Source organism: Vigna unguiculata, chromosome 5 (genome assembly GCF_004118075.2).
Source record: "Vigna unguiculata cultivar IT97K-499-35 chromosome 5, ASM411807v1, whole genome shotgun sequence".
Lineage (NCBI taxonomy): Eukaryota > Viridiplantae > Streptophyta > Magnoliopsida > Fabales > Fabaceae > Vigna > Vigna unguiculata.
The window spans coordinates 33,496,737-33,506,274 of NC_040283.1; the positions used below are offsets into that span (position 1 = coordinate 33,496,737).

Sequence of the window (9,538 nt, forward strand, 5' to 3'; positions counted from 1 at the left end):
CATATTCAAATTTAGTTTTATTTCAACTAATTAAATTTTATATTTTTATTAAATAAATAAAATAATTTTCAAAATTCAATTGTTATTTCCAAGAGCAATATTTTTTAAAATTTGGTCTAACATGTTGATTCAATAAAATAGCACAAGTGTTCGATTACTTTCATTAAATGTTTTTATTTTTCCTTTTGTGTTACCTTTTTTTCTATCATTTCTTAATTATTTTAGCTTTTAAATTTCTTTCTCATTTATGATTGGATAAAGATGTATGTTTTTTAAAGAATTCTTATTTTAGTTAATATCAGTCTTAAACAATTTATGTGATGGGTAAGTGTGATTAGATTTATTATTTTGTTTATATATGTTTTTCAATAAAACATATCACTGAGTATAATTTTAAGTCAAAACAAATTTTTACAGCGGTCAAACTCATATTTAAAAAGAAAAAGTACATATATACCCTGTGTTAGTAATAGAATGAGCATAACCAGTTTCTACATGTGTTACATTATCTATTTAAATTAATTAATGTTAATTGAATTAAGGTATAATTACTGATTTGGTACTCCAATTTTTTTGTTAAGTTCAATTTGGTATCTATACTTTTGGTTTATTCAATTTAGTACCTCAATTATCTAAAAAGATTCAATTCGTTCCTTTCCGTTAAGTTGGAGTTAGCACTGTGTTCGTACAGGACACGTCTCAAATCGTGAAAATTTTAAATTTTTTTAAAATTTATAAACTGTGACGTGTCAGTTTACCGTGTGCCACATGGTAGCTTACGATCATGACACATGACAGTAGTAATAGTTGTTTTCAATTTAGTCCTCTATTTAAATTTTTGGTTCAATTTAGTATCCAATTTTTTAAAATGATCTAATTTTGTCCTCTCGAATTTGAAACCAAATTAGTAAATAAGTTTAATTACAACTTACATATACATGTTACAATAACTTTTTTAATATATACATAAAATCATTTCACCTAAATACTTAAATTATTTTATTTTTTACATTTTTTACCTTTGCAATTTTTTACATTTGAAATTTTTTACACTTGTAAAAAGTAAAATAATTTGAATATTTAGGTGTAGTGATTTGATGTATAAATTAAAAACAATTATTTTAACATATATATAAAATTTATAATTAAACTTAGTTACTAATTTGCTTTCAAATTGAAAAGGACAAAATTTGATCATTTTAAAGAATTAGGATACTAAATTGAATCAAAAATTTAAATAGAAGACTAAATTGAGAACAACTATTACCACTGTCACGTGTCATGATTGTAAGCTGTCACATGTCACGATGGTAAACTGGCACGTGAAAGTTTTTAAATTTTTTGAAAAAAAAAATTTAAAAATTAAAAATTTTGAAAAAAAAAATTTAAAAATTAAAAATTTCATCGCTTGACACGTGTCCTGTACGGACATGGTGTTAATTCCAACTTAACGGAGATGATCAAATTAAATTCTTTTAAATAATTGAGATAATTGAACAAACCAAAAATATGGGATCAAATTGAACTTAATCAAAATATTGGGTACCAAATCACTAATTATACCTTGAATTAATTAAAATTAATTTCACATCCAATTAATAAGTTTCAAACTTACTTAATCTACTTAATTTTATAAGTTAATAAGTCAGGGGTAGAGAATGATATTGCACTTGACCTCAAATATGGTTTCATATTTAAACTTTATGGGTACATAAAATATGATTAGGCATCTAGTTTTTGACAGTATCAACAAATTGTTAATTCGTTTAAAACATATATTAAGTTGGACTTATATTTAAAATATTTTTTTTTTGTTTTCTAGTTTTGAGATTATGTGATATGGTTTTTATGTTTTTTTTAATTATTACTTTAATAAATTAATCTTACTATATTTATTGGGTTGCGTTTTAAATTAGTTCAAACATAATTTTTGGCATTTGCGTAGTTAATTATTTGTTTAAATTAATAAAACTTTGGAACTGCTGTTTAATAAATTTAGCCATAAAGTATATATTCTTGTTTAATTTTGACTCGAACTTTTATTTTGATTCTATCTTAGGAATGAGTTTTGGATACGGTGCATGTTTCGCTTTCAATTTATAAAGCCCTAAAGCACGACTTGAATAACTTATCTTTTGCGGGGTTCACCTAAATCAAGATTTAAAATTCTAACAGAAAAATATACCGATCACGGTATAAAAGGAAAATAATTTTATAATAAGGTTGATTTATAAGGAAATAATTTTATAATGATCCATAATATTCGTGTGCGTTACAACTTTTCAATTAAAAACAGAAAGATGATGCTGTTTTATTTTTTCTTGTCACCTTTGCCTAAACTGAACTTCGAGTCAAAAGCCAAACGAACTCGCACTATTCATTTTTTATAAATTGTTATTAGATGGGAACTTGTGTGGCACATAGTTTGTTACTTTAGCGATCACTTTGCAGGATAAAAAAATCAGAAAAAAAAACTACAAATAATATATATATTGATGTATTGAATAATGATTTAAAAAAATTCTCTTTCCTATGTCACTAGTAAAAATTAGGGGTGTCAAAACGGGCCAGCCCGGCCCATTTTGACCCGGCCCGATTTTGGCCCGTATTATACGGGCCGGGCCGGGCTGGCCCGACATGGTAAAACGGGCTACATTTTTGGGCCCGGCCCGCGGGCTGGCGGGCTGGCCCGCCAGTTTTTTCTGATCTGTATAATTTTTGGCCCAATCAGTCATATTTTAATTTTGAATTTTTTCACATCTGTACAACAACAATGATCTATTATCACAACACAAAATCAGTCAGATTCTCACTTTTCTTACTACAAGAGGATTCTTTAAATTTTACACTATCATCCATATCCTCTTCAACTACATCAACATTCTCAGACTCAGTACACATATTTTCAGTTTCATGATCTTTACTTGGAGGAGGATTAGAATTAGACTCATGCTCATCCATGATATTAAATCTGATTCACTAAATCCTAATACAAACAAAACAAATAGAACCACAAATAATGTTCAGCTTTAAAAGTGATTCAAAAAATCAAATACATGTCACTAAAAAATCAAATTCGACAAAATTCAGCAAGATCAACCTCCATACACATTATTAGTCACTCAAATAACCGAGTCACTCAAATCAGGGCTTGTACAACAACATAACACCATCAATAGACATATGAATATGGAATTCCTTAAAAAGATAGTAAATAATTCATCAAAACAGCAAGGGTGGTGAATAACAGAAAATCAAAACAACAAGGGTGGTGAATAATTCATCAAAACAGCAACACAATTACACCATTATACAACAGTCCAGTCCAACACATGGTTACCTGAATATTGCTCCAATCCAAATAAGCGGCAGCAGCTACGCAAATTGAAATTGGGGAAGATTTAACGATGAACATCCATTAACGGCAGCAGCAACAACAATTACGATTCATGATTCACAGAATGGGTCGTGGTGGTCGGAAATCACAAAATCAGAAATTTAGGATTAACAAAATTGGGAATTTAGGTTACAAATCGGGTGAAATGGAACCACAACTCAAATTAGGAACATACTTGTCTTCGCGGTGGTCGTGGCGGTCGGAATCGTCTGCCAATCGCAGTCTGACGGTGGCTCCGCTGTTTTCGCGGTGGTCGTGGACGCTGTTTTCTCCAAATAGCAAACGTCATGGTGGATGTCAAGGTGGAGGAGAAGAGAAGCGGGTATGGTTAGCGATGACGACATGGTGGCCTGTGTGTTTCGCGGTGGCTAGCGGCGACATAGCCAGGGCAAACAATGGAAATCGGAGAGAGAGAGTGCGCGGAGGGAGAGATTGGGTGGGTGGGTGGGGAGCGCAAACAGAGAGACAGTGAGTGAGGGGTGGCCTGTGTGTTTGGCGGTGGCCAGCGGCGACGTAGCGAGCGCAGGAAATCGGAGAGAGAGAGTGCGTGGAGGGAGAGATTGGGTGGGTGGCTGGGGAGCGCAAACAGAGAGACAGTGAGTGAGGGTGAGGGATGCTGAAATATGCACGTGGGTGGGATATTTTTAATTAACTGGTACGGGCCGCGGGCTGGCCCGTTTTGGCCCACGGGTTGGCCCGACGGGCCAGCGGGCTTGACGGGCCGGGCTGTATGGGGTTGGCGGGTTGAATTTCTTGACCCGGCCCATGTTTTTTTTGTCGGGCTGGCGGGCTGGCCCGTCGGGCCCAGCCCATTTTGCCATCCCTAGTAAAAATACATGTATTACGCGGTGGGTGTTTTTTTTTTAAATGTAGATAATTAATTTAATTAAAAAATGATTGAATTTAAATAAATAGTTGGCACATTATATAACGTCAAAAAGAAAATTCTATACTACTAAGTTAATAATACAAGATTCAAAATAAATTTATTCAACTAAAAACATTGATATATAATCCAAGTTGATAAGAGTTTGGACTCATCTTTCACATATGACTTCAACTCTTTTTGAGGGTGTTTGGCCATGGGTGAAGCATTTGCCATCATACCCTCCATTATTAAAAGAATTTTCCCTCAAATCTTCATGTTTTCTTATGGCAACATTCTTATTATTGGTCTTCTATGTCAAAGATCAAAGAGTTTGGACTCATCTTTCATAGATGAGTTCAACTCTTTTTGAGTGTATTTGGCCATGAGTGATGCATTTGCCATCATACCCTCCATTATTAAAAGGATTTTCCCTTAAATCTTCATGTTTTCTTATTAGCAACATTCCTACTAGATCAAAGATCCATTTGCAATAGTCATCAAACAAAAATTCAATAGATTTTTGTACTACCGACAAAATATATCTAAATGAAAAATTATAAGAAGGCCTTATGTTAATTTTGAAAGAATTTCCTTATGAACTTTGAAGGCCTATTTACAAAAAGTGTTTTTGTCTACTTTTTGTTAATTGTAACCTAGAAGGTAACATCAACTCAAAGTGTGACTTTGAAAAATCCAATGAGGAGTTTAAAACAACGAAAGAAGGAGGTGAATTTTAAAAATTCTCATGAATGAAAGTTGAATTTAAAAAAAAATGAATTAATGATAAATTAAGAAAAGTTCAAAGATTGTAAAACTCCCTTTATCATCTTGGTTTCAATTATTATTGAGGGAGTGTTGTCTGCCTTCAATAATGCTTTCTCTTTTTCTCTTCCCTCGATCTCTTCTTTTTCTCCCATTTCTTTCTAATCCCTCTCTCTTCTCTTTTTGTCTTCATAGTCTCTTCTTTCCTCCTCCTCTTTCTCTTTTCTTTCTTGCTCTTCCTTCTCTATGTAAGACCTAACAAATTTAAATAAATAATAAATATTTAATTAGCAATAGTTTATGGATTGGAAGTACCTCTAAGAGAATTAATTTGTTAATTCATAACAAAGGAGCAATGGTAGCTTAACTTGTTGAGTGTGTTGGTTGGATAATTGTGGATTGGAAGTACCTCTAAGAGAATTAGTTTGTTAAGTCATAACAGATGAGCAATGGTAGCTCAAGTTGTTGAGCGTATTGGTTGGATAATTTTGGATTGGAAGTACCTCTAAGAGAATTATTTTGTTAAGTCATAACAGATGAGCAATGGTAGCTCAAGTTGGTGAGCGTGTTGGGTGGTGTTGAGAGGTCTTGGGTTTGAATCCTATATATGCCATTTGTGTGATATTTTAATTCATTTTTTTCTTTTGCATGTATACATAGACGTGAGATGAGATCTTATAATTGTATGTGTGCATGAAATGCCATGAAACATGTATGGGCTTGTAGGTTGTGCATATGCTTGATAATTGGGTGGATGTGAGTTTGAATCTTACCTAGCATAACTAAATAGTTCCTTCCATGTTTTATTATTTTTGCTAAATTGTGGAGAGCCTAGAAACCCTAGTCATGATCTGATAAGCCAGGGTAGAAAAGTGGCAATATGTTGTAGGAAGTTCTAACTAATGGCACTTGAATGGCCAATAACTAATTTTTATTAATTTCGTTTTTTAATTATTCAATTAGTTTTAAGGTTGAAAATGAAAGAGGGAAGAGTATAGTGAAGGAAAATAGATGGGTATACTGGTGGCAGCTAAGAAGAATTTTGAGGGCACTAGATTCTTGACCTAAGGAGAGTTCTTTGTGGAAGAGGCAAGGGGTTGGATCAATTTTGGATGAAATTTAGGAGTGCTATTGGAGTAGGAAATCCATGTAAGGGGAGTTGTACTTACTTGTGTTTAATTGAATTATGAGTTTCGTGCTATATTGAAACTAGATGCATGATTTCTTCTCCATTTCATGTTGTTTTTCGAAGTTTATGGGTTTCTGCCCCAAAACCGCCTAGCGACAATGAAGGCTCGCCAGGCGACATGAACTGGGTTTGTTCGCTTTCTTCATTTTTACGGGTTTTGTGATATCTTTGGATGTTCGGTAAATTCCTTTACCTTTACTTGATTGTTTATTAATGTAATTGACTGAGAAATTCCACTATTGATGATGATTGGATGATTGGATGATTATATGAACATGAGGGTTCAATAAGGGTTTGGGAATGAATGTGAAATATGATGTGAAAATTACAATTTTGGTGATTTTGCAATTGTACGGGTTAATTGAATATGTAAGTATGCTAGAAAAGTGGTTGGATATGGTTTTGTTCAATTGGATGTCTGGATCACATTTTTATGGGGTCTTAGGGTTTCTCACAAGTGTAGGAAAAATCTGGGTTTTTCCTAGAAACTGATGCACCACCTAGCGGTCCATGCTTGTGGCTAGGTGACAACCTAGTGCACAAATGCACTTTGCATTTTGGCTGTGTTGGTTACGAGTTGGGTTTTCTGTGGGGTTTATAAATATTGATATAAATTGGGCAGAGGGTATTGGGAAGGGTCTAATGCATGGAATGTAATTGTATACTGATGCTAAACTTGATTGGGCATAAGACATTGAAATAGATGAAGGTAATAGGTGTTATGGAGGTGAAATGGGATTTTGCATGAGTTGTAGATAGTAGCAGTTTTTGTTTTTGGAAGTTATTATGAGCATATTGTATTTCTTGTCAATGTCAACCAAGGCATGGTTTAAATTGTGGAATATTTGCGAATATAGCTAGGATTGATGTAAATGAGCTATGAAGTGCTATATTTAGTTATATTATTGTATAGGAATATTTATTGAAGTAATCTGAAGGATGCTATTGTTAATTATAGTATGAACATGAAGGATTGCCCTTGGAGTTACATACATTTGCTATGAGCCAAAATTATGAATACATGTGATTATATATATGGGATTGATGCATATGAGGTATGATAGTATAACTTAAGTATCGTTGAAATTATATAGATGTTGATTATGTATTCTGGATGAGTGCATGTATGATTGGTGTGTCAAAATCCGCTTTGGGGTGCAAAAACCAAAAGTCGCCATGCTACTGGTGTAGCGCCTGACGATCCAATGGTCTATATTAGACCACCAAGCGATAGGTTACCTAGGGAAGCCCCTGGAGCAAGTGGCGTTTGATGGTATGTTGGGACCGCCAAGTGGTTTATGGTGCAACTTCGTCTAGCAGTGCTTAGGCTATGTTGGGTGATAGTGTAGTGGTAGTTTGCATTGTGGTGTGTTTTGCATGCCTCATGGTGGTGGTTTTTGGTCTGGGATATGCTTGCATGGATTACAAGTGAGGAGGTTCATAATGGAGTTGGTAACGCGTGATTAATACAAACGAGGAGGTTCATATTGGATGTACTATTTTGTGGGAATACGAGTAGAGAGGTTCGTATGTTTCGTGCTCACACTTGAGGGGTTATAAGTTGGGAGGTTTATAACTGGATGTGTTCATGTGTGTTGGACTACAAGTGAGAGGTTCGTAGAGTTGGACTATGAGCAGGGAGGTTTGTAGGGTTGGACCACGAGCGGACAGGTTCATGTAAGCACATGAAATCCCTAGGACTATGGTTGAGTATGTGCTAATATCATATAGATTATGAGACTAGGGTTGCTTATGTACCTTCTTATATAAAGATCTTTAAAAATGAGAAACCGGTTAAGTTATTTTGGGTGAGGATTTATATTATTGCTTATGAATGTTTAGTCCTTTGTAAGCTCACCCTTTTTGTTTATGTTTGACAATATGACTTATCACACGGGAGCAAATGTGATTCCAGGGTGAGGATGGTGAAACGTAGAGAAAGAGCGAGGGCTAGCTGTGGGGAAATTTAAGAAGGACATATGGTTTTGGAACTTTGTAATTTTTATTTCCTAGTTGGATTTTGTACTTGTAATAAAGTATTTATTAAGTATTTTATTTTACCATTATTAAAGTTTTTAATTTTCCCGTGCTCAAGAATGATATGAGACAACAAAATTTATTTTACTTATAAATATTGCTTTATCAATTAATATTTGCCTAGGGTGTTACACCCTTCTAGTTCTTTTGTTACATGTTGGCAAGTGTACCAAATCATACAAGTCATACAGTGGACAAGTCCAAGTATTGTCTCCACAAGGACTAATATTCTTTATATTTAATGGATTGTTTACTAATATACGTATACAGAAAAAAAACATCTTGGTTTATATAAAAATTAAATTTAAATTTAAGTATGAAAAATAAATAGAAAATTGACACAATGAAAACAATGAATCTTGATTGAGAAAAATATAAGATAAAAACTCTACCGGGATTGGGTTTCACAATTCCATTCAAAGTAAAACATTAAACAATATATTCCTATTTTCGTCTCTCATACTCACATCATTTGTAACATGCCTTGATTTCGCCATAAAAAACCTAAACTAAAATAATAAAAACTTTATGTCTAGTAATATTTACTGTTTTGTTTGCATTAATGATTAATATGTTGATGCTTAAGAATGGCCAATGACCACATCTACGTCTAGCATGTGAAACCAATAGTTGATTTATCTTAGGTTTCCCAAACTATCTTTTGGATCAACCGGTGCTTCCACATATGCACCATATCTAGAAAATGCAATTAAAGATCTTAATCTGAGTTGCCAAACTATCTTTTGGATCAATATAGACTCCCGCATGAGCAAAATTCATAAACTATGCAGTTAAAACAAGAATAAAACATAAGAGATTGTGGAAAAGGATTATATTGAATGAAGAATTCATAGAGAATTAAGCATACATTACACCCAACCTCGTGAATGAGGGAGTTAGCTAGTCCTAGACATAATGAATGCAAGACTATTTTTAAATTGAATACCTCCAGCCTTCAGAATAACCTTTTACCTTTAAGTGTAGAGAAGTTTCTTTCTCTCCAAGTGTGTCTCCCTCTCTCCCTAGAGGGGATTTTCCTTAAAAGGGTTGTTTATTCCCATAAGGGTTGTGTCTTTCACCTTTGTTAGACCCATTATTTATAGATCTTTTGAATTGGACTAGGCTTACAATTTTGTACTTGATTTTGTATTGGAATATCTTGAATATATATCTTTTAATATTTTGAAGCTCAATATCTTTGAAATATTCTTCAAATATTCTGTCTAGTTATTGAAGTAACCAACTTGGTGGATAACTAATTTTGTTGATATTCTTTTAATATTCA

The 9,538-nt window shown here is 33.4% G+C and overlaps 1 long non-coding RNA gene across 1 annotated transcript; it reads right to left on the bottom strand.

Moving 5' to 3' along the window:
• Nucleotides 1–3,007: 3,007 nt before the first annotated feature.
• LOC114186168 lies at nt 3,008–3,621 on the bottom strand. Its single transcript, XR_003604982.1, has 2 exons — nt 3,573–3,621; nt 3,008–3,375 (listed from the first exon to the last, which is right to left on the bottom strand). It is a non-coding gene; the product is annotated as an uncharacterized LOC114186168 (long non-coding RNA).
• Nucleotides 3,622–9,538: the final 5,917 nt, after the last annotated feature.